This window comes from Tachypleus tridentatus, chromosome 13, assembly GCF_004210375.1.
Source record: "Tachypleus tridentatus isolate NWPU-2018 chromosome 13, ASM421037v1, whole genome shotgun sequence".
NCBI lineage: Eukaryota > Metazoa > Arthropoda > Merostomata > Xiphosura > Limulidae > Tachypleus > Tachypleus tridentatus.
In genome coordinates, this window is record NC_134837.1 from 236,965,276 (window position 1) to 236,979,108 (window position 13,833).

The window sequence follows — 13,833 nt, forward strand, 5'->3', positions numbered from 1 at the left end:
CGCAGGTTCGAATCCCGGTCGCACTAAACATGCTCGCCCCTCCAGCTGTGGTGGCGTTATAATGTGACGGTCAATCCTGCTATTCCTTGGTAAAAGAGTAGCCCAAGAGTTGGCGGTGGGTGGTGATGACTAGCTGCCTTCCCTCTAGTCTTATTTGTGCTAGCCGTCCCTAATTTAGCCCTCGCGTAGCTTTGTGCGAAATTCAAAACAATCTCTCGTCTTTTACAAATCAGAATTTTGTTGATATGATCACATTTTTTACACGTGTCATCAAAATGTATTTCATATTAAGTTACTGTAATTGAAATTCACTGAAATATATTAAATACTTTATTAAGTTTTGACAATTTGACAATAAAAACTTAAAATAACATTATTCAATAAATACTCTCTCTATCAGAAGCGTTGATGGTCGATTGTGTATTTATAAGGCATGTTAGCGTATTTTAAGTATACATGAATCGTGAATAATGTGTGTTGTGGCTAGTAAAGAATGTAGTAAATTATTTAGAGATGTTTCCATTATAATTTAAATACGTAAACTATCATCACGGCTTTGCTTGTGATTTACTAATAATAGTCTATATATATATATATAAAATGAAAGATTACTTGTTTCAGAGCGAAGCCACATTTGGCCATCAACTGTGCTAACTGCGGAGAATTGAACTTCGGATTTTAGCGTTTTAAGTCCACCTTCTTACTGCTTTCCCACCAGGGAACAGAACGGAAGTTACATTCGGTCATTTAGTGCACTGTTCGCTTAACGTATTTTTTTTATTAAACAGTTCAAAACGTTTAATGTAAACATTTTATTTTGATTGGTGTAAAATGTACTCCTTAAATGCGCGAACCTGTAGTTTCAAATGAGTTTTATTATTATAGTTCAGTAAATTAAAATACAGTTCATAAACAATAATTCTATTTTTCATAGAATCTTACCCAATATTATATCAATTTTAAGGGTAAGTTATCTAAGGCATTATTTCTCAATAATGGCCTACAAGTTCTCGCTGGCATATTCTCATCTCAAAGTTAAGATATTAATTACACTCTCAGAATTTATGCAATGAAATCATGTATACTCTGTTGGATTATTTTTAACAATTCCAAACGCGTATTTCTACTAAACATAATCACTTTTCGAAACTATTTTTTTACTAAATCTTTGTTACTTTTGAGTTTTTAATTAATGCAATGTTTTGTTTTTGTTTGAGGTCGTGTTATTATTATGCAAATGAATTGAAACTAAAATGAAAGTCAAAGTAATTCTTTATTCATTACTGCTTTAGGAGGTTTAGTCATATGGTTCAATTTTAGTACGTGTTTACATTTCGAGAGTGAGAAGTAATTATGTGCTGAAAACATTAGAAAACTGTTATTTTCAGACTGTTAGACATCCAAAAACGCTCACCTACAACAAAGGTTGAAATATCTTTGTTTAGAAAAAAAATATTATATGTAGTGCAAATGATCTTCTACGCCTACATAAATTAAAAAAAAACAAAAAACGAAGTGCTTAACAACTTTTAATTAAAAATGACTTAATGACATATGGTGTGATTTATTTCGTCAAGGAAGACAATTGTGGCTGACACACCAAATTACAAAATCAACAATATAATGAAATTAATTTAGTATGGAAAGTGACTCTATTTGACATAAAGAGAGTATATACAAAGTAAACAATATAATGTAATAATATTTGTTTGGTATGAGTGGTGACTGTGTTTAAGGTGAGGAAAGTATACACAAAGTCAACAATATAATGTAATAATATTTGTTTGGTATGAGTGGTGACTGTATTTAACGTGAGGAAAGTGTACACAAAATCAACAATATAATGTAATAATATTTGTCTGGTATGGATGGTGACTGTATTTAACGTGAGGAAAGTGTACACAAAATCAACAATATAATGTAATAATATTTGTCTGGTATGAATGGTGACAATATTTAACGTGAGGAAAGTATACACAAAGTCAACAATATAATGTAATAATATTTGTCTGTTATGAATGGTGACTGTATTTAACGTGAGGAAAATGTACACAAAGTCAGCAATTTAATGTAATAATATTTGTCTCGTATGGTGACTGTATTTTTCATAGAATACACTAAATACAATTCTTTTTTGCTAGACATTCCTTTTTCTTATCTCAAAATTGCTCAAATATTACAGTTAACATTTCTAAACCATACAGATCGATAGCAGTTTTACATTTAAAAATGGCGTTTGTTAGGAAAAGGAACGTCTAAGTGTAACCTACATTGATACTGTTTAGATTTATTTATATCTTTTTAGGATCATAAAGAATCGTGAATTACAAAATAAATTTTGTCCTTTCGATTTAGTAAAACGACGTTCCACTTCTAATTTTAAATATTATATACTTCAGTAATTGCGACGTAAGTGAAAAGTTAATAAATCAAAATGTATTTGAAATATGAGAAGGAAATTCATGGGGAAATTGTTCAAAAGATACTTTTATATGAAAAGTGTCGTTCAGGAACCATGTAGTTAAATAGAGGATATCTCCTCTCTCTCTTCTTCGTTCATTAAAGTTTGTATTTAATGAATTCGAAAGCTATTTCACTAATGATAATTCAAAATAGTCAACAATTCAAATATAATATTGCGTGAGAGACGTGCATACTGTGCTTGCGACTAACAGCAACGTGTCAGTTACCTAAGAACAGCTCGACGACTTGTTCTCAACAGTTATTAAGTTAGATAACGTGTCGTGCGTATAAATTTAAAGTTCTGTATTTCTTTATTTTCTTCTGTTCCTCTGGAAGTCTTCTGTTTGTGGATTTCTCATGTGAAACATTTTTTTTTATTTTAAATTTAGTGTTTTTCATTTTACTCGTGGTTGAACCAAAGTTGGAGTGTGCTAACAATGCTTTAAACAAACATAATTCATGTGTAACGGTTGAGTTAACTTTCTAGGATATTTGTATTTCATAGAGAACAATACGGCATGCAATTGTATCTTTATCTTGTTTATGCCTCGTCCTTTAAAAAAAGTCATACACAAAATATTCGTAAACCGAATAACGAAAATTTGTAATTTCGGCTATTTTATCTTTGGCTAAATTTATTTACTTTTTTACTCTAACGTTTCCAACGATTGGCGTATTTGGTAAAATTTTAATCTTCGATCAAGGAAAGCAGTTTTATCGTAAATAAAAATATCACACCTGAATCACTGAGTGCATCTAGACAAAAGAGAGGGCGCTGTTTTAGTGCGGTCTTTGCTGCTTATGATTGGTTGAAAGCACAAAAAGAGACTGCAGCATTCCACCGGGAAGCTTTACTGCGGACGATCAAGTCAAACAAGCTGCTGGCCTCTTCTACAAGAATATCATGATCAAATAACAAGATCTGTTAACTTTATTTAAACTCGGAATTATATCCTACTTTTAAGACTTGTTCTGGAGTATTTGGGTAAGTATCGTTGAATCTAACCGTAAAGAGCATTTTCTTATCGTGTGAACGTTTTGTGATATTCATGTGTAAAACATTTATTTTTTTATGTAAATAGTCTTTTCTGTCAAAATTAGATATAACAAAATTTTTCTGGTGCTCCTAATTATTCTCTTGCTTCTTTGACGTTTATTTTATATTAAATGTATCCAAAACGTGAAATATACGTCATATTATCATGAAAAACTTAAATATTTCATCCCTTGATCTTCAAGGTTAGTAAACCTAAATTACAACTGCAAACATCAATGAAACCTTTGTTTATTAACATATGCGAAACCTAAATCAATCGGTCGAGTTCACCAGCATCCTTTACTACCAGCTAACGTGACAGTGCCGGATATCGCGCAATACGAAAGTCAAACACAGCAGTTTTATATTTATCAAGTTTAGATTCTTAAAGACCGGGCCACTGCTTCTTTGGATCGTTCTCACACGACTAGAAGATTGTCTATTACATAAAACACGATTTTCATTATGTTTTCGATGCGTTAACCTTCCAGGTACGAAACACCATCCGTACCTGCATTTTTTTTTCCTTCATGGACTTCATCCGGCTAGTTAAGCTAGAAGCATATTTTTTTGTCGAATTTATTCCCGTTTTTAGTCATTCCACGGTTACCCAACTGTACATTGAATGGTATAATTTATCTACAAGCTATATCCGGAAAAAAAGATGTCTTAAGTCATCGGTGAGAGAACGGAAACACGTTTTGAAAAATTACTGCAAACATTCACATCTGGAGAAGCGTTTGGTTTCAGACGGTTTCATTCAATGATCTCAAAAATCTTGAATAATAACCACAAAAGTTTAATACAGTCACATTATAAGCAAAGTTGTTTTAAGAGTTTCAATGGTTTCAATATAATAGTCTACGAATTAAATCATTAGCAAAGTTTTATTTGGTAACAAGATTTACCATACCTTGTATTATGTATGATCTTCAGTAAAGTAAAATAAAAAATTTATATTCTGCGTTTAATAAAAACTACAGTCTGAAGCTTTAGAATAATAGGCACAGGTATCCCAGCAAAATAGTTTTATTCAGTAACGAGTTTTACTACGCTCTTATTATATTATGTATCTTCCATAAAGTAAAATTAAAACTAGATTTTACGTTTAATAAAAAAACTGCAGAATGAAACTATAGTCTAAGCGAAAATGCCTCAGCAAGATAACAAAACGAAACTATTAGAGATTGTTGGTTTTATTACATCAGTTTTACAGCAAATGAGAGTAATGCTTTAGATTTAGTAAATTAAAATAATTTTCTGCTACACAAGTTTACAGTAAACACCATGATATCAGTTATACGAATAACGTTTAAAATGTATTAGAAAACAGGAAAATAGTGAAAATGATTTCCCAGCTTCTTTAAAAGAAATATAATTACGCTAGGGGTCTCAGGATTTTGTAAGATTTGGTTCGGCAGTAAGTGTGAAGACTGATAACACTAAAAACGTGGTTTCGATACCAGTGATGGGCACTGCACAGATGATCAGCTAAACAACAAACCAGAGATAAGTAAAGTTTATTTGCTGTTAAGCGTAAAACTAATCTGTAAGCTAGTATACTATGCTCATGGCGTGTATCGAATTTTTAGCATTATCAACCCCCAACATCTGTGGCAATTTTATTTTGATAACTGTAATTGTCTTATTTCACATTAGAAGCTCGTACAATAGTTAAGAGATTTGGTTATCTTGGAGCAAAGCCACATTGGGAAGATTGCTGTGTCCCCCGCGGAAAATCGAACCCCAGATTTTATAGTTGTAAGTCCATAGGCTTATTACTTCTCCATCGGGGAACAGTTTACAGAGGATTTTTGGTTTTCGTGTAAAAAAAAAGTGTTTGTCTGTATTAAATCTGAGGGCTAATTACGATGATCTTTAATAAAAAGAATTGGTCAGAATTAAACATGCTATACGTTTTTGAAAATGAAATCTAGTACAACATGGAATCGCTAAATAAGCAAATTGTTTGTTACATGTTTTTGCTAGTTATCTTTCTTCAACCAGTTAGTTTTTACTGATTGGTTGAAGAAAGATAACTAGCGTTTCACAAGTGCTGAAAAACACCTGTACGTTGCGAAATAATTACTTTCATAGTATCGGAATTCTTCTTGAGTTTTTCTATTTAAATTATCACTTGAAATCTCCAACTCAGAAGATCTTTCCGTGGAAAACATCGTTTAGTTAAATGGTGAATGAATCGCCTGGCTTCTACTCTATTATGGTGTTTATACACTGTGCTATACAAGTAACTTTTCAGACACGCCAAAACAGGGCGTTTTAGTAGAATGAAATCACATAATGTTTAATCTTGAAGTTTATAGTAACGCATTTTCTAGAGCACTTGCAAAACTATATGATCATTGTTTCTACTAAAGTCGTTTTTTTCATTCATTTTTGGTTCAAGGTGTCGAGACAGTTGCGGAACTAAAATGTATGTATATAGAATTGTAAATAGCATTCGTCCAAGTACTTCTGCTTATAGCTGCTGTGGCGCCATCTTGCGTTAAAGTTATTAATTTAATCAGCTAGCACCCTCACAAAGTAAATCATATGGGCATTTACCGCATTAAAAAAACACAAAATATACATGAAATATTCAGTTTTGTTCGATTTGTTACTGACTTAAATATTGTGTTTGAACTATATTGTCATGTATATTTACTTATTTTCCTTTGGTTCATATTTTCGAAAGGCAATAACAAATTATTTTGTAACACTAATCGTGCCCTTAGTAATGATATCTGTGTGAGCTGGACATTTTATGTACTCTGTCAAGACAGAGAAGAAAATGAAATAAATGTTATTTTAAAGTTCTTAAAGGTAACTCTTAAACTAAACGTAACTTTATGCTCATAATATATTTTGTAGTTTTGTACTTCTTGCTACTATTTCTTATATTTTAGTCAAAATCTTAATGCAAAACAATGAAAAGCAGTAGGATAAATTCCAGTAATTTATATTTCTTTATGTATCAAGGTACTACCAGTCTATACTTCTTAAAAGGTTGTCATGGGCCTGGGTTAAAATTAATCTGTTGAATGTTAGTTTAAAAAACAAAAAGTTATTTCACCTTAAATTGTATAAAAGATATTTCTTTTAAAGATAAAAGATTCTTTTAAAGTTGTAAAGATAAAACTTGAGAATGGACTATCTCTGCTGTGCCCCCTCATGGATATCGACACGAGATGTTTAGCGTCATAAGCCCCTCATACTTATCACCAAGTCACCGTGGAAGTTTCTTACTGTAAATTCAATGAAGTTAAAATTTAACATCCGTTCAAGTCCTCATAGATGTACGGATTCGTTATTACTTAATAGATATCAGTACAATAGGGTAATATCCTTATTATGTGTGTAGCGGTTTTATAGACTTGTGTAACATGCTGCTTCTTGTACTATACGATTAACTTTCAAATATGTTCAATAATAAAATAACAAAGATGAAAATAACAGTGAAAGTTTGTGGTTTATCACTTTTAAACAAGATAAATATTTAGGCCTATGTATAAATGGCAAAAATTGCATTATTTGTACCCTTTATTTGATGAATATTTCCTTAATTACTGTATACTCGAACTTATTTGATTATATGATTGAAACTACTTTGGAAACCACAAGTTTCTAATGACCCTCAAAGCAATTTTCTCACTATTGAAGAAGTAATTTTTGGATATCAGTAAAATATTCCAAGTTATTTTTCTGTGACAAATTGTCTAGAAAGTGTCAAATGAACTTACTCTTTCCTTGTAAGACAGTGTAACAAGTTATGTGGGAAAGTACTTAAATGTATGCACTTGTTTAGGTCTGTGTGAAAGTGACAACTGAGTGTTATCTTCCCTAGTAAGCTTTCTGTGATTTATAAACATAGGGTTTTACTCTTCCTAAACAAGTTAGAAAATGAAGAAAGTAACAGAATATTTACAGTTCTGTGTGAGTTACAACTAACTGTACTGTTCCTCTTATGTTTTCTGTAAATTTGTAACAAATGCCCCTACTCTTCCCTATTAATTTACTTGCCCCCCGTCATTGCCTCCCTGGAGACTTATAACGCTATAAACCGGGTTTTGATACTCGTGATTGTCAGAGTACAAATAACCTGTGTTTCTGTACTTCACTACAAACACATTTCCTTGTGGAAATACTAAATTAACTTTTCTCTGTAGAAACTTTCCACATTATCTTACGTACTAGAAGAACAAACGCTTCTCTTGGGAGTGATTTTACTTTTTCCCAGTAATGTTCTAAATAGAGATTTAGTTCTTGCGCTAAGTAAGCTATTCGGTGATTATATTCTTTTTTGGCTATTAATTAGTACATCAGTTTTAATGATACTATTTTTTCGAACAACAGTACCAGACGTTAATTTCAGTTAGCCGTCTTCTCTGGCTTTCACTGACTCTACAGTCTGTTCCATATTTAATTTATAATTTTTCTATACGCATGCATAAATAAAGTATACATGTTTTTATTTCGAGTTAATTATAGGTGAGAGGAATCGTAGCAATTATTTGTTATAGAAGTAACATTTAACCTGTCTGTTAGCTATCCTTACAAGAGTGACACCTTAAATTTTTGACAGATTAGGTATTTGAAATCGTTATTTGTGTGTGTGTGTGTGTGTTCGTTTTAGGTGTGGCCTAAACAGCCAGCAACGAAGACTTGTGTTCTGTTTTTCATCAGTTCCACTTTCCGTGACCTTTTGTATTCGATCAAAAACAACAAAAACATGATGCACTAAACATTTCTTATGGTCAAGTTAGAGCAGCTATCGTTTCATTTAGTCAGGCTCGTGAACCTCTACTCATGATGGACGTTATGGAATATGGACTTGAAAGAACACGTGGGTGGTAAAATACTGGCACGTACACACTTTCGCAACTCAAATTTTTCTACAGAAACTTTCATAACCAAAGCAAGCTTATCAACCTGTTTCTGTGGCTCACCAGTTCTCTAGCGGAACGGTTTAGTCATATCTTTTTAAAACAAATTTTGATCAACCAAAGGATGAAGTCGTTCTGCAATACGTTCTAGTAAATTACATTCTTGGTATTTTGTTTGTTTCTTCGAGTTTTGTACACGAAGTTAATACAGGAAGCTGGTATTTTTTGAAGAAAATTACAACTAACTTCGTTAAAACTTTTCGGATTTTGAAATATATAACTTGAAAAACACTGTTTGCAGTTATAGCCTTTTGAGGAGTATATATTTTACTATTACTAAATTACGCTTTTCAAAGATGAATCTGTCACAGAAGACCTAAACCATTATTTTCTGCACTAAATTCCCTGCTCCCCGAGCTTAATCCACTAGGGGGACACAACACAGATAACCTGTCATGTAGATTTGTATTAAAAAGCACAATTAATTTTCACAATTTCTCTTCCATTTCTGGCTAATAATAATACCAAAAACTTGTTGTTTTGTTGTAGTCTCGTGTCTGGTCATTTTTGTGAATACATATATTCTAAATTAAATTTTATTTAGATACATATTTGTATTAAAATGGCGATATACGTTATACAAAAGAGCTTATTATCATTTTTAGTTTACATGATCAGGATGTTTGTTTGGGTTCGGGTGTGGCCTTGTGGTCAGTGTTCCAGAACTGTGAATCCGAGAGATCAAATAAGATGTTTTTTCAAACAGGATCCAATCTGATTTCTGTATGTGTTTAAACAAGATAGATGTAAAATCAACAAACTAAGTAACTGTGATTTTTTATTATAAAATATAAGTTTTGACTTATCTACTTCATTCTTTCTTCATTATTGGTTGAAATGTTTAAAATTATTTTCAGTGATATATTAAGATTGATTGTTTTGACTAGAATGTTAATTGCCTTTTGTTTTTAGCTCAGTATATAACATAAAAACTAGCATAAATCTTCTAAGCTCGGCTGACCCCCTATGAGTTATTATTGGGATTAAGGCCGAAATACCGTTAACAACGAAGGGATCAAAGTAACAGTTTAATGCATTCTATTCAGTATAGGCTTAATTTTTTTTTGGTTATTGGTATTAAGTACTTCTAGTCAATTGGTTATATAGATTTGATTTTATTGATTTATAAGGTACTTTAATGCATAGATTTAAATAGCTTACTCCTGATCAGCGGTCCTTCTTGATGTTGAAGAAGCCATCTAGAATATGTAACTTAATGAAATGGGTTATTACAGTTGGTACTGCAGAAACAATCCAGGCTACTTAAACCATTGTAGTAGGTTAGGTTCTGTACAGTTGAAACCGTTCACCCTACTTACTGTTGTAGTAGGCAGCATACTATACTGTTAAAACCATTCGCCCTACTTAGACTAATGTTGTAATAGGTAGTCTGTTTTGTGCTGTTGAACCTATTCGCCCTACATGGACTACTGTTGATAGTCAGTTTCGTACTGTTAAAGCCATTCGCCCTACTCGGACTACTGTTTGTAGTCTGTTTCGTACTGTTAAAGCCATTCGCCCTACTTTAACTACTGTTGGTAGTCTGTTTCGTACTGTTAAAGCCATTCGCCCTACTTTAACTACTGTTGGTAGTCTGTTTCGTACTGTTAAAGCCATTCGCCCTACTTTAACTACTGTTGGTAGTCTGTTTCGTACTGTTAAAGCCATTCGCCCTACTTTAACTACTGTTGGTAGTCTGTTTCGTACTGTTAAAGCCATTCGCCCTACGTGGACAACTGTTGGTAGTCTGTTTCGTACTCTTGAAGCCATTCGCCCTACGTGGACAACTGTTGGTAGTCTGTTTCGTACTCTTGAAGCCATTCGCCCTACGTGGACAACTGTTGGTAGTCTGTTTCGTACTCTTGAAGCCATTCGCCCTACGTGGACAACTGTTGGTAGTCTGTTTCGTACTCTTGAAGCCATTCGTCCTACTTGGACTACTGTTGGTAGTCTGTTTCGTACTCTTGAAGCCATTCGTCCTACTTGGACTACTGTTGGTAGTCTGTTTCGTACTCTTGAAGCCATTTGCCCTACTTGGACTACTATTGTAGTAGATTAGGACATTTTCTTCTGATCTACACCGTGTTTTAAATTTTAGTTGCCTTTAAAAGGAATTCACCTCAGAATCGCATGATCAAATTTTAATACTTAAAAGGAGATATGTAAAGATTTAAAGCTTACATTTTTATATTTTTCATACATTTGCTCCTAATTTATTAATTTATTAAATTCTGTAGTACTAACGTGTAATTTAAGCGATGTATTGTTTGTGTTGTCGGAATGAATCCACTAAAGTTGCATATATATATTTATCAATACTTCACATACTGACACAAAATAGTGACTTAAATGTTATTTAAGACTGTACTAAACATATTAAAAATAATCTTTGATCACCAAGCTCAAAACGATTTCAGTTAGACGTATTTATAAATTCTACACAGTATTAATTTCTAAACCATTTGTGGAACATGACATTTTTTGTAGTTAGAGTTTTAAAAGAAGTTGCACAATTTGTATATTCATCTGAAAACTGAACTATGTCGTGTTCATATCTTCGAACTTTTTTCTGCGTTTGTGTCTAATAAACATGGGAAACATTAATTACCTTTGACAGCGTGGTATACTGCATTAGTTCCTTTGATTTTATTAGGCCCTTTAAATGCCTCCGGAAAACTCAATAGATAGAGCTAATAGGATACTAAAAGATGCAATAACGTTTCCAAAAATAGGTTCAGCTTTATATTGTAGTCGTTGGCTATCATTAGTAGATATGTTAACAAGATTACCAAAAGGGGTGTGAGATACGTAACTACATCAGTATAAATTTATAGGCCGGATTGTTTAATATATTTTGTGTTACTTGTACGTTTATGTGCGTCATCACTAACAAAAGGTGGTTGTCTTGTAACTTCGACACGTACATAAATAAAAAATTGAAAAAGTATTTCTTTATTTTATAACGGATAATACCGTATTTTAGAGAAATATCTCTGAAGAAAAAAAGGTTATGTAATGACGTTTTTGTTGATTTAATCTTTTTTCTGTTGATTAAATGTTTTTGTTCACTGTTGAAAGAAAAGTACAGTTGAAATTATCGGAATCTTATGAAAAGGCCAAAAACGAGACAAGAAAAATCTCCGAATTCCAATCTGGTTGATTATATAAATGTTCTGAAAATACATTTAACAGCAAGCGAGTCACTTTCAAGATGTTATGATAAAGAATGGAAGCTGTTGGACATTTTGGATATCTGTCCAAAGGTACACAAGACTGACTAACCAGATGAAAAGTCGCTATTCAACAGCGCTAACCGCTCAGTCTTGAGCTTTTCTAATTGAATATTGGTATTTGAGCATCTCTGTTACACCACTCACACGGATCCAAAGTGCGAAATGAAATTTTGCAGCAATAGCACGCAAATTATAGACGTTCAGATTTACCCTTCTGTATTCTAAATACCAGCTCCAGTCAATCTGTAATTAGTAACTCTGTTGTAATGTTCTAATCTCAATGCTCGAGGTGAACATGTGCCTCTTTAAAAACATTTGCTGATAGTGCAGTGGCCAAAAGACACTTAGTATCAAATAAGCCATTGTGAACAATGACTCCAGTAATATACATTTGCTTATCAGATCCCATGTCTAGCCACCTGACACTTGTTTTGAATAAAAGTGAGGTTAGAAGTCTCATTAACATTATTTAATGGTAGTAGTAGTTGTGTTTTATCCTAAGTAGAATATGAAAAAACTTAGATAACGCCTTGGAAGTTAAGTTTAAAGCAGCTCAATTAATCTGCACTTCTGGTATAACACTGCACATAAAAAACATGACATGGCCATGTAAATCACACCAGAGAAAGAAATATAAACATGCTAGCATTTAGTATGAATATAAAAATAAATTTAAATTAGATCTGCGAAACACACACCTGTTATATATGTTTTTTAATCCTAGTTACATAATGCTGAATATTTTTAGCATAATGTTATCTGTAGCGAAATAGAACTTGGCTCGATTTTCGTTCCAAGAGGTTAAAATAATACATTTTTTTCAAGAATCAAGTAGCAACCATCATGGATTTGAAAATGGCCGCAATATATTATTTATTTTTCTGTAGGATACATAAAACTGCATTTCGTTGCCTATACTACCATTATCAATGTCAACGAATTAAAAAATAGCACACTTAATCTACCAAAATGCTTTGAAATAAATATATTGATAAATATGCTATATTTGTCTCAACTCGTTGAGTACTTTTGGTATTTTTAAGACACCGGTAAAGTAATTAGATTGAAATATTATCAGTTGATAGCACAAAAATATTCATCAATGCAGATAACATTAAAAGAGGTATATTGTATACCTCAGGAAATTATTTTAGTCTTGAAGGCTCTGACTTGATGAACACGAATTCCAGTGAATAAGTCCAGCATTGTATATTCGCCGGAGGTGCTAAAGGTCGGGAGAAATACAACGAAACTTAGTGGTTTCTTCAAAGTCTCCTTTATCCATGTGAAACATAAATAAGAAAAAAAGCAAAACGTCGTCGTATTCGGCACAAAAAGATTGTTGGAACTTAAGCACAAAGATACACAATGGGCTATCTGTGCTCTGTCCACCTGGGGTATCGAATCCAGGTTTCTGCCATTGTATGTTCACAGACATATCGCTGTGACACTGGGAAAGAGCAAAAGAGAGAGAGAAATAGTAGCAAGTGGGGCAGTGAGGTTACTGACTTATGGGGAAAAGGCATTAACACGATATCATTTAGTGCAGAAAGAGAAATCAGATATGATAAATATATCAGATAAAGCTGGTGGATACGTATCCACCTCGGTACCACTATCATCATTACACAAGACGAGTTAATGACTCAATCTAAAGCCATTAACGCTCCATGTGCATTCGAATTAGTAGAATCTGATGTGATCAGTCATAAAGTAACAGTCACAAAAACCTTGGTTGATGTCCATAGCATAAAGAAAGAAGCTAATATAAACAATTGTTCAGTTTTAGGCAATGGACGCGTTTCCATTATAGACGCCTAGGAAATGCTAGTGAGTTTTGTTTGACCACTATTTCGTAAATTTCTTTAAAGAGCAAACACGTATATAGCTCAAAGACAGTAGTACCAACCAAATCCAGTGTAAATGAATTGATGAATATTTAGAACATTGCAATGAAAATATTACTGTTATACTGACAAATATCAACTAACTATGCGACGTAAAAACATAAACGTTTGGTTTTTGAGGAAAAGTTGTTTACGTCCAAGGTATTGAAACAATAATAAACAAACCAAGGTCATTAGATAATTCAATCAGAAAACGGCTTAATTGAGTTATACATATTTTAAGCTCAAAGTAAAACAATAATTTTGCTTTT

General features: G+C 32.6%; 1 protein-coding gene across 1 annotated transcript in view; it reads left to right on the forward strand.

Annotated features, from left to right (window-relative positions):
* The first annotated feature begins 3,289 nt into the window (after positions 1-3,289).
* Positions 3,290-13,833, forward strand: part of LOC143236487 (uncharacterized) — a 60,747-nt gene continuing 50,203 nt past the window's right edge. Inside the window, exon 1 of the mRNA XM_076474773.1 lies at positions 3,290-3,448. The gene's annotated coding sequence lies outside the window, so the exon portion shown is untranslated. The remainder of the gene's footprint in view (positions 3,449-13,833) is intronic.